The 19,846-nt window shown below is 46.0% G+C and overlaps 1 long non-coding RNA gene across 1 annotated transcript; it reads left to right on the forward strand.

Annotated features, from left to right (window-relative positions):
• The first annotated feature begins 2,516 nt into the window (after positions 1-2,516).
• On the forward strand, positions 2,517-7,817 carry LOC142502298 (uncharacterized). Its single transcript, XR_012803725.1, has 3 exons — positions 2,517-2,556; positions 7,000-7,083; positions 7,541-7,817. It is a non-coding gene; the product is annotated as an uncharacterized LOC142502298 (long non-coding RNA).
• Positions 7,818-19,846: the final 12,029 nt, after the last annotated feature.

The following is a 19,846-nucleotide window of genomic DNA, read 5'->3' on the forward strand; positions in this document are numbered from 1 at the left end:
CACACACACACACACACACACACACACCGCTCATCTCTCCCCTCCCTCCGCTCATCTCTCCCCTCCCTCTGCTCACCTCTCCCCTCCCTCCGCTCACCTCTCCCCTCCCTCCCCTCACCTCTCCCTCCGCTCACCTCTCCCTCCGCTCACCTCTCCCTCCGCTCACCTCTCCCTCCCTCCGCTCACCTCTCCCTCCCTCCGCTCACCTCTCCCTCCGCTCACCTCTCCCTCCGCTCACCTCTCCCTCCCGGCGCTCCGCTCATCTCCATCCCCGGCGGGGGAACCGGCAGTGGCCAGGCAGGCTACCTCGCGGCGCCTAAGATGGCAGCGCCCGGAAGGACCCCCTTCCTCCCTCGCGGCGCCGAGTGAGAAATGGCGGCACCCGGAAGTAGAGGTAGGTGTCACAGCCTCCCCCCCGGAGTGCCTCCCTGACACACGGTCTCACCTGCGCGCAGCTCCACTCTCTCCCGGTGCCCGGCTCCCCCCTCCCTCCCTCTAATACCCCCTGCGTGCGCACGTGCCACCTGACGCACGGCACGTACACGCACGTACAGGCACGCTCTCCCCGCGCGGTCCCCTCTCCGGCCTTTCCCCCTCCCGACGCCGCTCGCCGGGTGTCGCGCTCGGTTCACACACACATCGAAAGGCGGTTACGTCAGGAGGACCCCGGGGCGAGGAACGTCATTAGGTTACGTCACGGGGCGGAGCCTCGGATGACTTCTAACCCTCTGGCTGCCGTGTGTGTGTCTCACTGTGTGTGTGTGTGTGTTTGTGACACTCTGTGTGTCGCCCCCCCTGCCTTTCACGCCCCCCCCTGCCTTTCACGCCCCCCTTGCCTTTCACGCCCTCCCCCTCGCCTTTCACCCCCCCCGCCTTTCACGCCACCCCCCTGCCTTTCACGCCACCCCCCCTACCTTTCACGCCCCCCCTGCCTTTCACGCCCCCCCACTGCCTCCGGGCAACACCGGGTATATCAGCTAGTAGTGTATATAATATTTTAAGCAAAGACCATTGCCTGCTAGAGGGGGTGATAGGGTAGTTACAAAACGTACACATTTGCACTACATTCTACCACTTTAATGGCTAAAATGTACACTGCCCTGTCATTTTCCATGGTGATGAATGCTTTGTAGAACAGAGAAGTTGTCATTCTTCATCACACTGTTTTAAATGTACTGGGACAGAGTGAATAAAGAGACAGAGAGACTAATTAAAGAGGCTCTAGAAAGTATGGAATGCTACTTGTATGCTGTGGTTAGGTGATACTGTATATCACATTTTCTATGCATAAAAAGTATGTGTAACAGGGGACTTATCCCTGTTCACAAATGTGTCTCTAATCCAGCAGTGTGGTGGTTAACTGGTGGTAGGCAATTAACTAACACCACCTGGCTGATTACAGGTGTTAGAAAAAGCCTGCCTCTCAGACAGGAAGGGAGATTCCTTAGTCCACAACTGGGCTGAACCAAGGAAGGACAGATGTCTTCAGCGGCAAGCTGACAACAAGACAAAGGGGACAAGATTCTAAACTTGGAGCCTGACATTGCCTTAGCACACAAGGGTGTGGATCCAAGAGAGCAGAGAAGCTTCCCCTACAGCAACCCAGCTAACAGATAAGACTTTTCTTATAAGACTATTATCTATGTCTATCTATCTATATAAATGTCTCTATGATTTGGGCTGGTGAATCGCTGGGCTAACAACGCAGTTAAAGAGAACTGGATCACAAGTGTATATATACTCCAGAGTAGAGCGGTTTTGTTTGCTGATTTACATGTTTGCTGTGTTTAAAGCAACAGGCGCAATAAAGCCTTATTTTAATTTCACCTTAAAACAGTCTCCATTGCGTACCTCTGAACACGTCTCTTACAGTATGAAAGAAATGTTCTAGGTGTGCATACAAACGTGCTTACTAAATGAATTACTCGTGTAGGATCAGAAATACCCAGCCATTGTTTACTTGTGAACTGATCAGAGATCACAGCTATGGTATACCTTTTACTATTTCCAAATCTTAAAGCAGCAGTTCAAGCTGCCGATTTAAAAAATGTTTTTTTCATAAACTGACAAGTGATTAGCTAAGTTGCCGATCGATTCTCCTGTGATCGATCGGCAAATATTCGGCTCAGGGATTCACTAAATCACTTTGTGCTGCAGAAGATTACCCAAGAGCCAACGTTCTGTGTGGAAGATCATGTGACCAGGCAGGCACTGTCATGGAACAGAAATACCCCTGTCTGCCTTTTCTGTTTCAGCCCCCTTTCCCTTGGCAGTTCCCCCTGCTAGTTGTTCTTGGATGTCACTTTCCTTGCAGTTCACTCCCAGTGCAGATGGAATGGATACATTATGTAGCCCTTTTTCCTTCCAGTCTGTCATACCCCTGGTTGCTCTGGCAACATCTCCAGTCCTCCAGTTAATGGACTTTCCCATGTTCTCTCCTGTCTTTTGCTGACAGTTAGTGCAGTCTCACTGAACCTTTAATGTGACCCTTGCCCCTCACTTCCTTTCCACCATAACTCTGGATGAGTGAGCACTCCGCTGTAAACTCCTGTACTGGTAGGATTATCTTTTTCACCTGCCGTTAACTACCAAGCACCCACAGAGAGACATTTTCCCAACACCTACATCTCTACACAAGTTCCTGTTTTTTACCTGCTTTCCACAAATAAAGTAAAGAAAAGAAACAGACCTTGTTGTGCTTGGAAAAGAGGGCCGAGTTGACACTATCTGGGCTAAATCATCTACATATGACCCTGGCTTTCAGAATAGGCACTATATACAAATGGTGCACTGCTAGAGAGAGAGGACAAAGGGGGTGTTCTAGAGCCTGTCTCAGAAGAGGAAGGGGGTGTTATTTTGTAAATGGTTACTATAGAAACAAAAATGCTTGTTGCATTAGAATACATTAAAATTTCTTTAAAAATTGGGGTTTAAAAAAAATGCTAGATGTATTTTCTTGTAGTACAGAACTGATTTATTTAAAATAAACACACATGTAGGATATTGCTTGAGCTGCAGTTTTAATATATACAATTTTAGTACTCAGAGAGACCAATCTGGTATTTACATACAATCACAAACCCACGGGCCTATTTTGAGAACTATAGCAGAAGGTGAGACGGGAATATGTCAAGTGACTGTGCATATGTGATGCCTCTGGTGTGAGGTGTGATTGTATGTGCATTTCTTTTCTTTCCTCTTGGGCTGCATGTCTTCTGAGTGCTTGTCATGACTTCAGTAAGATACGTGGACAAGTTAATATTCTCAGGATCCATTTGGGCGATGGTCTTTTATCACAGACACTACAGTACGGTTGGATAGGTTCAGCGTTATGGCTTCTGCTACATATGCATTTTCATGAACAGCACATCTGTGAGCACGTGACTTGTGTATGTGAAAAGGGTTAATACACACAGCTATCCAGCTGACCCATTTATCTTCACCCAGGGTCCCTAAAATGAGTAATATCTCCCCTCAATCCATCACAATATACCTCAACTCCCAGCCACCACCAAGGATAATTTCCAAGTCTTACCTCTAGGGGTCCTCGGTCCCCTGTTTACTAGGAAAAAATATGATTAACACCAAAATCTAATATAGCAAATTGTGTCCGAAAATGCAGTTACTGCCTTCAAAATGTGCAAAGTTCAATTAGAACCCAAAACAATACTATAATACAAGTTTAGATTAAATATACAAAAGCAGTACAGTGCTTAGTTACAGAAAAGAATCTTAGAAAAAACATGCAGTATAATAGGCAGTTAGTTCAATTAAAATAATGAGAGAAAACAAACAGAAATACCTAACATACATTACCAGATATTAGGCTTCTCAAACGGTCTTGAGTTTGAAATATGAGAATTCACATCATAGCATTAATACTCCCTTTGTTGGATTCTAACTCATATCACAAATGCATGGTTTTAAACAAAAAAAAAACCTGCATTCTGAACCGAATAAGCCCACCTTCTGGGTGTGTCCTTAACTGCCCCTCATCAATCTCTAGATATTTATGATGGCTGACGGGTTTGTTAAAACTCAAAAGGCTAAGAGTTAAAGTATCCTATAACCCTTTCCCCGTAACTTCTAGAATGATGCCACCTTCATCGTTGCATTTGTATAATTAAAATACACATGTGGACACCCACCTTGTTAAGGGTAACTTTAATCTTTGAAGGTCAAATATGTATCTGATATGTAACATAGTAACCTGTCATATTTGGTATCAATCTAATCAGCTGAGCTTCCTTGTCAGAAATATATATTTTTTTATTCTTGTGAATCATATCAGATCCAAGATATCTTTATTTTTAGTATATGTGTACAAACATGGGGAATATCTTCCTGGCCACACCCTCTTGTTTTATCCAGATAACTTTGTATTAACGTTTAAGCTACATAACAATGCTCTGGTTACTTCCACTGTCAACGAGGGTGCCTCTTGGATAACCCCACTTCTGGACAAACACAGAAAACAGACTGGGTCATTCTGACCTGACCCCAATTACACACAAACATGTATTTGTTTTCCTGTTTCTCTAATCTAAACATATCCTTGTTTTATTGATCAATAAATGCCTAGGATAGTTTGACTTTACATAGAAGAAAATTTGGTCTTTTAAAAATATATGTTAACCCTTTCTGTACCAGATTAATAAAATACCGAAAATGTTAATGGTATTTTCATGACATGCATATTGATATGGCCTTTAGAAAGGTTAGGTCTCTGTTCTGAGCGCAATACACATGTGCCCCTGCAAATGCATCTTAGCAACAACATGCTCAAGGCTATTATAATGATTTGATTTTCCATTTGCTACAATATCCTGAATGAAGAGATACCACTTTATTACATTTTGCTATTCTTATAATCAGTGTTCGACAAACCTATACATTTGCATGCCCCGGGCGAGTGGATTTAACATCGTGGCGAGCTCCTATTGGCCCAAGCAGCACACGTGTGGTACTAGGTGGCGAGTAGATTTTTTTAGTCGGCGAGTAGATTTTTTGGTGATTTGTCGACCACTGCTTATAATGATCTATTCTAATTTTTGGGCTACCTAAAAAAAAAAAAAAAAATCAAGAGACCCTCTCTTTTGCCATTCGTTATTCTTTGCCAATGTGACACAGTACATTCTAAGCAAAAATATCTCTTTCATCTTCCATCTGCTAGACTTCAGTAAGAGCAGTACCGGCAGGATTTGCAAGCTGTTTGAAATACAGAATTGACTTATAAAAAAAAAGTAATTCTATATACTGGACGTGACTTCAATAATGTGGGTGAAATATCAAAGAACTGGCAATTTCCTTGAGTTTTAATTAGTGTCAGGTCAGTCATCAAAAGAGCAAGAATTTACTATAACTGGGATAACATATTTTGTGTTAACCTGATCCATTTAATTAAACTGCAAATACAAATTGAAATGTGTGTTATTCGTGTCAGACAAATGGTATCTTTTGTTGATGGATTTGCTTTTAATATTTTCCTGTCCCTGCAGGAGTAAATAGATTTAATATGTATGTCCTTTGTCTATTTACCTAAATTTGACGTGCAACACAAAACAATACCTGCTTTTTAGTAATTTACTTATCCCTAGGGAGTTTATGTGGATTTTCTCCTCTGTATAGAGATGATTTTGAGTCCCCTTTACTTGAATGGAGCTGAACTACCCTCCAGCGGTGAGAAGATGGTTTCACAGCACATTGGCTTCAATCCTACTTGCTTTCAAGCCGGTTTTCTATGTCAAGGAAGTGCTGAGCTCTAGCCAATGGAACTCCAGAGTTTCTTTGAGATGGTGAAGCAGCTTCACAGCCTATATTCAGAGTCTTACCTCTAGAGGTCCTCGTGCCCCGCTTTACCTTACAGTGTATGTAAGCCAGTGGGCTGTAAGGGGTCTTGCAGCACCAGAAGGTCTCTTTTGGCAGAAGACAGCTTAGTAAAGGTGGGCCACATCCAATAGGAGCCTCCGATTACGGTTTAAAAATCAACAGTGTCACCTACTCATCTGTTCTTTGATTTTTTTTTTAAAGAGGACACCAGTCCAGCCAATGCTATTTGAATGAAAAAAAAAATCTAACTTGTGACGAAGTCCTTAGAACTCTCCGACCTATTCAAAGGGGGCTATATATATATATATAGATAGATAGATATCACCCCTGCGGGAATACTATTTTATGCCCTAGACGGTTTATTGGATGTGTAGTTACAGTTGTATCGTCTCTATCCGTTACATGGTGTGGAGTTGCTGGGCAGAGACCTAGCCATACCCACCTTCTAGAAGGTGCTTAGTGATTCCACTAAGTAAAATGGCTTTATAGGATCCAAACCCTTCCCCTGGTAGTCATAGTGATGCCACTATGGGGTATATACAGTGGCAGATTTCCCATTAGGCCCGAGCCTAAGGCGGCATAATTTGGGGGGCGGCATAATTTGGAAGCGGCATGCCAGCTTGCCGCCCCACGCATGCGTGATTGGCATTTACCACTTCTGCGCAGGCGCGAGCGGTGCTGGCTCCCTTCTGCGCATGCGCGATCGCCATGCACGTGACGTCATGTTGCCATGGGAACAGGACTGCAGCATCAGGTAAGTGCCCAAGGTCGCCATTTTTTTAAATCCGCTACTGGCTATATAAGATGGGGATGGAATATTCTAGTTCTGATCTTAGTGGATCCAGAGTGAGGGGGATCTCATTGTAAATAATGTAAGTCTTGTTAGTCTGTAACTACATGTGTTAGTGTTAGAATCACTTTGTTGGTTTCCAGCTAGGGAAGTGTCACTCCTAAAAATAGGGCTTCAATCTGCACAGGCCTGATGAGAAGTCCTGAATGCTGGCATTTGTGAGCACCAGTTAGCCACGGGTGGGATCATTCGCCTGCACGGTAAGAATAGAAAAGTCATCCCAAATTCATAAGTTGCTCAGCAAATAAAAATATCACGTGTGAGCGCATTCACATGTCTCTGACATGTCTGCAACCCTGCTTTTCCCCATTATCTCTTAGCATGCACTGCATCCACTGCAGCAAGGGATTCTGGGTAATGACCTGCAAATGAGCACAGAGTGTCACCTTTTGAAAACTTTCATGGTAGGTATTTACATTCCACATTTGTCTCAGTAATGTCTTCACATCGCTGCTGGCTCAGTTCATCCTTTGTTTCTGATAAAAGGAAAGGGTTAGCACATGGCGAGATCCTGGTTCACTGAGCTCTTTATCCCTTAATCATACCCTCTTAGGAAGCAAAGATTGAGGTTACAGTTTTGTAGGAATTACAAAGGGTTTACATGAGCACTGTAAATTAACAGTCAGAGACAGTCCTTTTGCAATCTGTAGCTATTTTAAAAAGCAATTATTTAAACTTTGCACAAGCTGCAACTCCTAGAATGTACTAGGAAACGGACAATGTTTTTTTTCCCCGTCTTTCAAAATTAAAAGACAGCCATTTCATGAAGAACTCCTCGTTCTGTTAATAATATAATTAGCCCGTCTGTCTCCTTCAAACTCAGTGGATAACATTAGCCATATTCATTTATTTATTTTTTAGGATCCAAATCTTTGGCAATGTTACTATGGATGCAGAGAGAAGGAGCGACTCCGTGAGTAAAGACACTGGATCTGTATACAACGAGACTGAGTTTGAATCAGGAGAACCCGGTTCATTTCCCAGTGTCAGCTTGTAAACTCATCTGGGCAGGGACTGTATCTGCAAAAATCCTGTCTACAATGCCATGTACCATGTGCTATACTGCAATTGTGAAGCGCTTTGAGTCGCAGTGGGAGAAAAGCACTATATGAAATAAAGTAATTATTAAATAAAGTTATTAGAAATGGGTACATTTTTCCCCAGATTGATATTTGTTGGATTTCAAAAACACACGCCAGTAGTTCTTTTTGTGTGTATTTGAACAAAAATGTACCAGATCCAATGAAAAAGCTCAATGTTCAATGACAGTCTAAAGCAGTGTTTCCCAACTCCAGTCCTCAAGGAACCCCGTCAGGTCTTAAGGATATCCCTGCTCCAGCACAGGTGGGTCAATCAGTGGCTCAGTCATTGTGACTGACCCACCTGTGCTAGAGCAGGGATATCCTTAAGACCTGACCTGTTGGGGCTCCCTGAGGACTGGAGTTGGGAAACACTGAACTGAAGAATTCAAAATAATGTAGCAGAAAAACCTGTTTCGAATCCCAGACTGAGCTTCTTAGGACCTTGAGAAGTCAATTTTTCTCCCTGTATTTGAGTCACCAAAATTGAGAATTAAGCTCGTGACATCCCAGGCAGTGGCAGATTTCTCATTAGGCCCGATAGGCTTGGGCCCAGGGCTGCAAAATGTGGGAGCAACAAAAATGTCCGCCCCTATATACAGGTGCCACGCTATCGGGCCTGATGGGAAGGCAGTTACATGTGGCGGCCTCCTCCTTGCTGCCGCTCTCCTACTCATACTCCTACTCCTCCACTCATTTGACACCGCGGACATCACCCATGTGATGTCACATGGCATTCCATTGCCATGGCAATGTGATGTCATGACGTAGACGTTGTGTTACCATGGCAATGCGACACCGAGTGACGTCACATTGGTGATTCAGAAGGAGGAGGAGGAGGGCGGCATCAAATCCGCCGCTGAGCCCAGGGTTTAACTCCCTGGTAGGATGCCCTGAAAACATAGGAACAAGGCAGTATGACTGTGGGCCCTTACTACCTGCAGCTAAGCCAAAAAGGATTAGGTTTCAGGGGAAATAAATGACAACAGCGATGTGGGAGGAGAAGTGGTCTGTATGGGGTGAGGAGAGGGCTGTATGAGGGGGGGAGCAAAGAAGGAAAGGAGATGGGAGGAAGTGAAATATTGTAGTTTTCCCTAGCAGCTGGTAACAGCATTATCGTGTGTGTGTAACCCCTCTGTACCCGGCTCCTAAAAGGGCGCTACATTGAGGTATCTTATTTGCAGTGGTGCTCAGTGTATCTATTGACCTCGGGGTGCTGCAACTAGGATAAGGGAAACCTATAGTAAAGTCACAGATTACCCCAATAAAGAATTGGGTTAATGGTACACACCCTGGGCTATTACAGCATAACTTTTAATAATATAAATAAAATATTGGGTAACAAAACAAACTAACAGTATTAGTGACAAACTAAAGAGGGTCAAAAATAGTTGTGAATTAAGAACATAGGAAGTGGTTGTAGCACTTTGAGTAGTAACCACTGTGGTTGTTATAGTAGTATAATGGGTTGTAGTATCAACTAGCCCACTAATTGCATTTTATTCTATGCCCAATATAAGCCTAGTGTGGTATACGGAGTTTATGTGGAACCAATGCTTCACTCGTCTCTGAAATTAGAGAATGATAATCCACTCACTGGTAGGTGTCCTGTTACTCTTATCCCCATATCAGTGCAGGTTTCTAGAGAAACACAGGGATTATTGCACTATAATGATCAACCTGGAGCTCCATATAGTGGGGCTCTGTATCAGGATGCCTGCTAGTCAGCAATATATGCGCAGTTAGCAGTATCCAGCATTGTGATGGATAGGTAGTGCTCTGTAACTAATTAGTGCAGGAAAACAGAGGAGGCTCCTTGTCTAATGCGGCCACAATTACCATCAGCCTTATAAAAAAGCAATAGACGCTACAGGAACACTGCAGAGCGCTAAAATAAACTAGAAATCTAAGCTTTCCCTTCCTGGTATCAGCGGTAATGTCCCTAAGCCTGATTCCCTACGCGTTTCGCTCACGAACGGAGCTTCGTCATGGTGCTGGAATCCTTAAACATATAGTTCTACACTTAAACATGACACACTCTATACAGTGAGGTCCCCCATCTATCTCATCCTGGATCTACAACTTTCCACTTCCACTATATTTACTTGCTAGTAACATCTCTGGTCACCATGCCTACAGGGGGAGTGGTTTGGATTATACTTAGTCATCCTATACCAGGTGACAGACTAAGGGCGTCACCCTAAGCAGATAGTGTTAACCATTTAAGGCCCTTAACCTTTAGTAGTCCCTAACAAGATAAACACACACACACCACATTTCTGGTTATATCATGAACTTTTGCTCAGTCACAGCAGCACAGGCAAGGCCTGTACAAACTAACTTAATGTGCGATTAAGTTTGATTAGGCAAAACAATATATGTTCCCCCGTTTGTAGCACGGTGCAATGCAAGACGCAAGCTGATTTTGCAGCATGCTGCAGTCTGCCTAGCTGCTCTCCCTGTTCATTAAAGGCCCCTTTGCACTCCCCTCGCTGATAAAGTCAGGATGTGTGATGGAAAGGGGTAAAGGACTTGTAGATGTCTGGACTAAACCGTCTAATTAGAATTCATCAATATGTTAAGGAAGGTAATTATCACATCAATATATCAGCAGATACAACGTAATAAAGGGATATTAAGGATCTACAGTATGTAGCCTTTTATATGTATACTGTATATATGCTTTTAATTATTGCGGTATGATGAAGATTAGGAGCAGTTTTCTCAATCTGTCTGCTAAAAATTCATAAGGCCCGGTCAGTAGCTGAGGAGTAAGGCCTCGGGCATGGTCAGCGCTTAGGCGCTGACCCGTGCTGAGGCGCGCTGGTGGTTACCAGTGAGCCCCTACAGCCGCAATGAGAGCGGCTTTAGTAGGGGCTCGCCTACGCTTCGCAAGCGCGCGGAAACGTAGGTCTTATACCAATGAGGGCGAACCAGATCCGTGACGTCACTGGCCCGCCCCCCGACACTGGCCTGCCCCCCGACACGCCCCCGGACGGCACGCGGACCAAGGCCAGGGAAAGCACCCGCTTTCCCTCATCCTCCGCGCGCCTCAGTAGGGGAGAAGGCACCCTGGACGCAGCCTAACATGTAATAAATGCTACATTACCCATAGCAGAATATTGAACTAAAAACATTGCTAGAGTCGCAGCATGTCACAAACACATCGAACACTTAAATACAGTGTATTAGGGGTTGTCAACTCCAGTCCTCAAGACTACCCAACAGGTCAGGTTTTCAGGGTATCCCAGCTTCAACACAGGTGGCTCAATTAGTCCCTGCTTCAGCACAGGTGGCACAATCAGTGGCTCAGTCTTCAGTTGAGAACCCCTGCAATATATCAGCATTCAGTTGTATAGCACATGTAGAATTGAAGTGAATATACAGTATGCTAAACAGGCATTTTTACTCGCTGAGCAGGAATTTGGGTATTGAGCAGCTGTTCCCACCTTAATTAGGGTTTACAGAGCTTAGGGAGGATAAAGTGTACATAATAAAGTACTTCAGCTTATCTGATGGCCTCTATTACTATTTCTTGAGTTGGTTATAATAAAAGAAGTTCTTATCCAGTTATAAGAGCACTCCAGTGCAATCAAACAATGTGATTATCTTTAGTTTTGTGTTATTGGAGGTTAAGAGGGGAGAAGGATCCAGTCTCACTCTTACTGCACGTCTCTAAGGCCGCGCTTATAGTGCCGGCGACGTAAATGTATTGCCACCATCGCGTGCGCTTATAGTAGAAACACAACGGCTTGGTCGCAATCGCTGGAAGTCGTCAACTTGATTTTTCCAGCAAACGCAGAGTGACGTCACCGTCCCTGTCGAGTCGCTGTTGCCGGCGACGGCACTATAAGCACAACCTTAGGCTAGGACTTCTGGTACATGCTGCAGTGCGCGCTATGGCGTGCGCTGCACGAACAAGAACCGCCTCTCAATGTGGCCGTGCCCACTAGCTGCCTTGGCCGCCGCGTTGCATGACCAGATTTTTCTGAAGACAGTAAAATTGCCTTCAGAAGTGGCTATGGTGCAACCTGGCAGAATTCACTCAGCGTGAGTCCCATTCAGACGCAGGGACCCCCGCTTTGTTAATCCCAGTGGGCCATTGCTGACCGCTATGCGGTGCGCCGTGGACTGTCGAGGCATTGCGCACTGTGCACCAGCCCATTCTCTGCAGCTGCGCAACCAGCCATAGCGCGACATCTGCACCTTCTCCGGCCTCCTCCGGGACCCACAGTGCGCAGTGGATTAGTGGGGTTAATGGGGTTGGAGGGGATAACGGAGGGAGCCCTGCTCGTTTCATTTGTCCTAGGCCCCAAGATTTCTATTTGCGGCCCTGTTTCCAATGATAAACGACATTTTATTTGTTAGAAAAATTCCATCAACTCTTTTACCGGCGAATAATTATGCATTTCTTTCACGTTTCTATGGCAATTAAATCTTTGCAGGCTAAAAGCTCAAATGGCTGACTTTTATAAAATACCTACACTAGGATTACCTCAGGGTGTTACTCATGGATTTCAAATGGTTTGCTGAGTGGATATCACTGGACAAGTCACTACCTCTTCAATGCTTCAGATAAACCTCACAAATGATTGCACCCCCTTCTGGTTCAGTTATGTAGTTAATAATACAGCTCAACCCTGTAATAATGTGATCCGCTACAATGCGGATCCGCTTATAACGCGGTCTGAGTTTGGCTCCTGATTTGTAAACATCTCCAAGGGTTTTAACATTCAATGCTTTATTGACTTAGCCGGCATCTGAAGCTCTCTCCTCTCTGCAGCTCTCTCCTCTCTCTGCAGCTCCCTCCTCTCTGCAGCTCTCTGCAGCTCTCTCCTCTCTCTGCAGCTCCCTCCTCTCTGCAGCTCCCTCCTCTCTGCAGCTCTCTCCTCTCTGCAGCTCCCTCCTCTCTCTGCAGCTCACTCCTCTTTGCAGCTCTCTCCTCTCTGCAGCTCTCTCCTCTCTGCAGCTCTCTCCTCTCCGCAGCTCTCTCCTCTCTCTGCAGCTCCCTCCTCTCTGCAGCTCCCTCCTCTCTGCAGCTCTCTCCTCTCTGCAGCTCCCTCCTCTCTGCAGCTCCCTCCTCTCTGCAGCTCTCTCCTCTCTGCAGCTCCCTCCTCTCTCTGCAGCTCCCTCCTCTCTCTGCAGCTCTCTCCTCTCTGCAGCTCCCTCCTCTCTCTGCAGCTCTCTCCTCTCTGCAGCTCTCTCCTCTCTGCAGCTACCTCCTCTCTGCAGCTCTCTCTTCTCTGCAGCTCCCTCCTCTCTGCAGCTCTCTCCTCTCTCTGCAGCTCTCTCCTCTCTGCAGCTCTCTCCTCTCTGCAGCTCTCTCCTCTCTCTGCAGCTCTCTCCTCTCTCTGCAGCTCTCGCCTCTCTGCAGCTCTCTCCTCTCTCTGCAGCTCCCTCCTCTCTGCAGCTCTCTGCAGCTCTCTCCTCTCTCTGCAGCTCCCTCCTCTCTGCAGCTCCCTCCTCTCTGCAGCTCCCTCCTCTCTGCAGCTCTCTCCTCTCTGCAGCTCCCTCCTCTCTCTGCAGCTCACTCCTCTTTGCAGCTCTCTCCTCTCTGCAGCTCTCTCCTCTCTGCAGCTCTCTCATCTCCGCAGCTCTCTCCTCTCTCTGCAGCTCCCTCCTCTCTGCAGCTCCCTCCTCTCTGCAGCTCCCTCCTCTCTGCAGCTCTCTGCTCTCGGCAGCTCTCTCCTCTCGCCAGCTCTCTCCTCTCTCTGCAGCTCCCTCCTCTCTGCAGCTCCCTCCTCTCTGCAGCTCTCTCCTCTCTGCAGCTCCCTCCTCTCTGCAGCTCCCTCCTCTCTGCAGCTCTCTCCTCTCTGCAGCTCCCTCCTCTCTCTGCAGCTCTCTCCTCTCTGCAGCTCCCTCCTCTCTCTGCAGCTCTCTCCTCTCTGCAGCTCTCTCCTCTCTGCAGCTCCCTCCTCTCTGCAGCTCTCTCCTCTCTGCAGCTCCCTCCTCTCTGCAGCTCTCTCCTCTCTGCAGCTCTCTCCTCTCTGCAGCTCTCTCCTCTCTCTGCAGCTCTCTCCTCGCTCTGCAGCTCTCTCCTCTCTGCAGCTCTCTCTGCAGCTCTCTCCTCTCTCTGCAGCTCTCTCCTCTCTCTGCAGCTCTCTCCTCTCTGCAGCTCTCTCCTCTCTGCAGCTCCCTCCTCTCTGCAGCTCTCTCCTCTCTGCAGCTCCCTCCTCTCTGCAGCTCTCTCCTCTCTCTGCAGCTCTCTCCTCTCTCTGCAGCTCTCTCCTCTCTGCAGCTGTCTCCTCTCTGAAGCTGTCTCCTCTCCGCAGCTCTCTCCTCTCTCTGCAGCTCTCTCCTCTCTCTGCAGCTCTCTCCTCTCTCTGCAGCTCTCTCTCTGCAGCTCTCTCCTCTCTCTGCAGCTCTCTCCTCTCTCTGCAGCTCTCTCCTCTCTCTGCAGCTCTCTCCTCTCTCTGCAGCTCTCTCCTCTCTCTGCAGCTCTCTCCTCTCTGCAGCTCTCTCCTCTCTGCAGCTCTCTCCTCTCTGCAGCTCTCTCCTCTCTGCAGCTCTCTCCTCTATGCAGCTCCCTCCTCTCAATGCTTCATTGCCTGCAAAATGTCTCTGTAAAGCGGTACGTAAAAAAACTAGCAGCGCTATACAAGAATATGCTATTATTATAACGTATTTGCCTAACATAGGGCACTATTACTAAGCCTGTTGTCTGCAAGCTCTCCTAAATCGCTCTCTATTAAGGATTCACCTCATTTTGCCCCATTTAAGTTGTAAATCGCCAGTTTATTCTTGATTCAAATGCATAATCTTACATTTATTTTCTGTATTAAACCTCATCTGCCATTTACCTGCCCAGGTTGCCTCAGACCTGCATCTTTGAATGCATAATACAAGTATTGCAAAGATTTCTGCAAACCATCGTCATAGTATTTCCCCCACACTCATTTGTCCCACACAGCCAGGATTCCTCCTAAGTAGTTCCCTGCAAAGTAAATTACACATACTATTCAACATGATACAATATATCAGATATAATAAAAATCAGCCTTTTCACTGGCACTTTTCTCGGAGAGAGCTTTTGGAGGAGGAAGCTGGCTCCCCGGTGCTTAATAGATTTTACCTTTTGGTTATCGGTTTCCTTCCGTTATTATGCACTTTTGTAATAACCCATTAAGAGGCAGCACAAAATGTCCTCTTCCCTGAAAATGAACCCACTTTAGTGTACAATAATACTGAGTATAGATAAATTACCATTCAGCCCGCTCCAGAGTTGTCCTCCAAAGCCCCAATGGTTTTCACGCTGCCATCTTTTGTTTGCCTTCTGTGGGACTCTGCTGCTACCCTGTAGCCTACACAATAGATTGCCCTGCACTAAATTTCTATACAATGAGTCGGAGGGAAGGGAGGCTGTGAAGCCCAGGTATCTATTGTTATTTTAATTGGGACATAGTGCACAAATACAGTTTTGTAAACAACTCATCAATTTGATTGCATGTTGCCTTTAGAAATGTCTTTCAACTGAAGATGATACCGCTTTCTTCTGGTTTTATCAAGTGTTTCCTGCACACTTAGGCTGCGTCCATGCTGCCGCTGACAGCGCTTGGCGCTTAGCGTGGTCAGCACAATAAATTTAAATCTGTCCGGCCATGCTCACGCGTCGCGTGCATTAGTCAATCAGCGCCAGTCACTGTTAGGCCACGCCCCCTCCCCCCCCTTGCTTGCGCTTACCAAAAAAGTTGCCGGACAGCCACACTCAAGCATGAGCATGATCAGCGGCACGGGGGACGCAGCCTAAGGCCTCGGCCATGTTCCCTGCTTGCTGGCGGAAGCGCGCTAATGCGCGCTCCCGCTCAGCACTGAGCCCCTACAGCCGCAATTAGAGCGGCTTTAGTAGGGGCTCACCTATGCTTCCGCAAGCGCGCGGAAGCGTGGGTCTTAGGGGAATTTAAAATTCCCCCGCTTGCCGGCGCGACAGGCCAGTCACGCGTGCGGTTCGCCCAATGAGGGCGAACCAGCTCCGTGACGTCACTGGCCCGCCCCCGGCCAGTGACGCGCCCGCCCCCGGCCCGCCCCCTGACAGCGCTTGCGGTAAGCAACCGCAAGGCCAGGGAAAGCACCCACTTTCCCTGGGCCTCAGTGCACCTCAGCGAGCAAGCAGGGAGCCTGGCCGAGGCCTAAGGTAGAGAGAGCTCTTCTGAGACAGCACCAGGCATCTTTAAATACCTGCCTCTGTAAGGCCCCGCTCACTCTGCTAGCTACACGACGCGCGCGCACATTCGTCACGCTTTCATTTTTGGCAATGGGAGTTTTCAGACTTGAAACTACTCACAGCGGTGAAGCACAGCGCTGACGCTGCTGCAACTCAGGGAGACAACTGAATTTGTGATTTCGTGCAGCAGCGTCACGTGTATTTGCTGTATTTACAGGTCTGTGCAGGGCGCCCTCCCTCCCCGGAAGAAGTTCCCTTGCTGGAACGAAACGCGCATCGGGATGACGTCATAGCGACGCCGGCTGTACTGCTGCAGTGTCAAACTCATAGGAGTTTGTTCATGTCCTGTAGATTAGCTTTAAACTTTGATGTGGGCCACAGATGTGGATCCCACTAGCTAGAAACTAGGCATATGAGAGCCTCTGCTGGCACTGGCTAGCCCTAAGTATATATACAGCAGGGTTGCGACAACATCTCCCCCCCCCCTCTGGAAGGAGCTGACAAAAGTGTGAGTCCTGGCTATTAGTCTGGAGTACTCTCATGAGGTTAATAACGGGGTATACTTACCTGCACCCACCTCCTAGCAGCGCTCCCATTGATTTGTCATCAGGGGGGTCTTTTCCCTATCTGGGTTTGCATTTGGTTCCCTGTGTATGCAGCAGTATTATGCACCTGCCTGCAGCCTTGTAACACAGAGTTGCACCACCAATGCATTACTAATGCTCCCAGTGCCTGTGTATTATAACACCTGTGTAGAGTGTACATCAGTTGTTTCCCCCACAGGGTCATATACATTGTGCATCCACTATATTCACACACTAGTATTGTGAGAATTTACAGTCTCTCTTATCTACTGTGCATCACACGAGTTATGACACTATCTGGTCATTCAGAGTGAACGCACATCAGAACTGCACAGTACACTTTTTAGGTTTTAAATATATTTGTTATGTTTGCATTTTTCAATAAATAAAAGTTTATTATTTTTATTAGTAGGGCTGAGTGCATCACATAGGGTTCTTTCTCTCTCCTCCTATACGCTAAGTTTCACCCTGATAGCACCTCCCTAGAAAGTCTATTTTGAGCTGAGCAGGATTCTTCCCTCCCTACCCCTCACCCCCCCCCCCCCCTGTCCCCCACTGACTGCATTAATTTGAACCTAGGTTCTTTCAATTTATCCTAAGCCCGCTCACCACGTATGATATGGCAGGTTTTCTCACAAACAGAATCACCTCCAAAGAAAGACAATTGGAGGCTGACCAACTGTTTTCTCTTAATCAAGCAGATAACATACCGAGTGTTACAGATGACATTAAAACATACTTTCAAAATTTAGAAAAGAAATTTAAGAAAGAAACAAGATTCTTCTGGGAAACCACAAGTTTAAAAAACTATATAACCAAAGGGTTTATACCACGTGGTCTCAGAATAAATACGTTCCCTGCTTTTGCAGTTCAAGATGAAACATTCATCAAAAAATGGGAACGTATACTCTTTACTTGTTCGACTGAATTAATGACACTGTTAATACAGTATGAATCCACTAAACTTGAAGAAGCCACAGTGGAATTAGACCTAGAGCTTGCACAGACAGGCAAGTGGTCTGAGGAACCTGAGTACGTGGAATTAGAATTAAAACTTAAGAAAAATATAGAAAAATTTACAAAAGAAATAAAGGCACGCAAACATACAAAATTTCTGCGAGACGCAAATGACTTCAAAACTGGTAACATCTACAAACCACATAAAAACCAAAATAAGGAATACCACGACTCGTCCACGGAATGGGAAAACTCCGATGTGGAGGAGAGCAATACAAATCCCAACAACACAAACATCACCAATCCCCAGGTTCCATTTTTAGAATCACAACGGGGGAGAGGTGGACGAGGTGGGGGTCCAAGAGGCAGTGGCGAACAACAAGACGAGGCAAGAGAAAAACTAAGGAACAGAGACATATGGGGGTACAGGGGGAGAGGGAGGAACTGGCGGAGACGGCATCGTCCGTAATAACAAACAAACAGAATGAATTACAAGTCATTAACCTGACTAACATCACCCTTACCCCAATACAAGAACAAGTCCTTAGAAAAGGCCTATCATTTACCCCTGCATGCAACTTCGATGTATTCACTTGGGTGAAAGATATTAATCTTTTTGGACGTAAGTTGGCCCTTAAAAAATTCCATAAAAGACGGGAAAATATGACTCTAACCCAGGAGTTTATGGAGCTAACTGACGACCAAGACCGTGAATACCTCAAAATGCTGTCATCCTTAGAGGAGGAGACGAATAGACCTCCTGGTCTCGGCCCCTTTACCACACTCAGACCCAAAAGCAAGTTCTCGCCATCCCTAAGTGCTGATACCAACATCAATATGTTTCTCAAACTAGTCACCAAAGATCTTCAAAAAATGTCCACAGGAGGGGGTCAAGAAAACCTCACAAGAGATGAAAAAAGTGCATTAAAAGAACTCTCAGAATTAAAAGGGATTATTATCAAGCCCGCCGACAAAGGGGGGAACATTGTAATCTTAGAAGAAGACAAATATGTCTTAGAAAATGTGAGGCTACTAAAAGATAAAAAATGTTATGCTGCGCTACAACAGGACCCTACTCTGGCTTTTTCTAAAAGCCTGAGGAAAATTCTACAGAAGGGTCTGGGTAACAAAGTAATCTCGCCACAGGAATTTAAGTATATGATGGTTGAGAAGCCTAAAATAGCCACATTCTATAGTATTCCTAAGTTACATAAGAATGCCGTTAACCCCCCTGGAAGACCTATTGTCTCCGGCATAGAATCCCTCAATGAACCTGCCAGTACCTATCTGGATCAGGTTTTGAGACCGTATGTAACCAATCTTCCTTCCCACACAATTGACACCACAGATATTCTAAGGAGAATAGATGGTATACAGGTATCCAAAGATACATTCTTGGCATCACTTGATGTGGAATCCCTGTATACCAGTATCCAACATGATGTGGGAATCAGATCTGTGTCACATTTTCTGAAAACACGAAGCTCTGATTATGATAATCATAATGAATTCATACTTGAGCTTTTGGATTATGTTCTTAAGCACAATTATTTCTTGTTTAAGGGCACCTTCTACCACCAACTCCAGGGTACTGCTATGGGCACCACGTGTGCCCCTACGTATGCAAATATCTACCTGGGCTGGTGGGAGGAGATGACGGTCTTCTCTCAGGAGATGCTAACACATACACAGCACGTCGAATTATGGTCACGCTACATTGATGACGTGCTGTGTCTGTGGAATGGGACAGTAGCAGAATTTAATGCCTTTGTGACAGCACTGAACTGTAATAATCACAACCTACGCCTAACGAGTGAAATTAATCAGGACCAGATTACATTCTTGGACCTAGTGATTTTCAAGGACAAGGATGGCGTCCTCCAGTCCACAGTCCACACCAAGGCCACTGCCACGAACAACCTATTGTCTTTCAGCAGTCATCATCCCAGACCGCAGGTTGAGGGCATTCCAGTGGGACAGTTGTTACGAGCTAAAAGAAACTGCTCCACAAGTGGTGACTTTGAGAAACAATGTCAAATTATGAGCCAGAAGTTTATGGATAGAGGCTACAGTAAGAGCTGCATTAATAGAGCTTATAAACGAGCCAAATATTCAGACCGCAACATGCTACTGTATGGTAAAAAGCAAATGGTGAACGAACCAAGTACAGTAAGAATAATTGGTACGTACAGCAGACAGTGGAGAGAGATCAAAAGGGTCCTCAATAAACACTGGCACATCCTCTTGGAGGATGAGGTATATAAGTCAGTGCTTAATGATACTCCATCCATCACATACAGGAGACCCAAAAACCTGTCTGACACTCTAGTACACAGACACTATAAAACACCAAACACAACAACTTGGCTCAGCAACACCACATAGG

This window comes from Ascaphus truei, chromosome 9 (assembly GCF_040206685.1).
Source record: "Ascaphus truei isolate aAscTru1 chromosome 9, aAscTru1.hap1, whole genome shotgun sequence".
Classification (NCBI taxonomy): domain Eukaryota; kingdom Metazoa; phylum Chordata; class Amphibia; order Anura; family Ascaphidae; genus Ascaphus; species Ascaphus truei.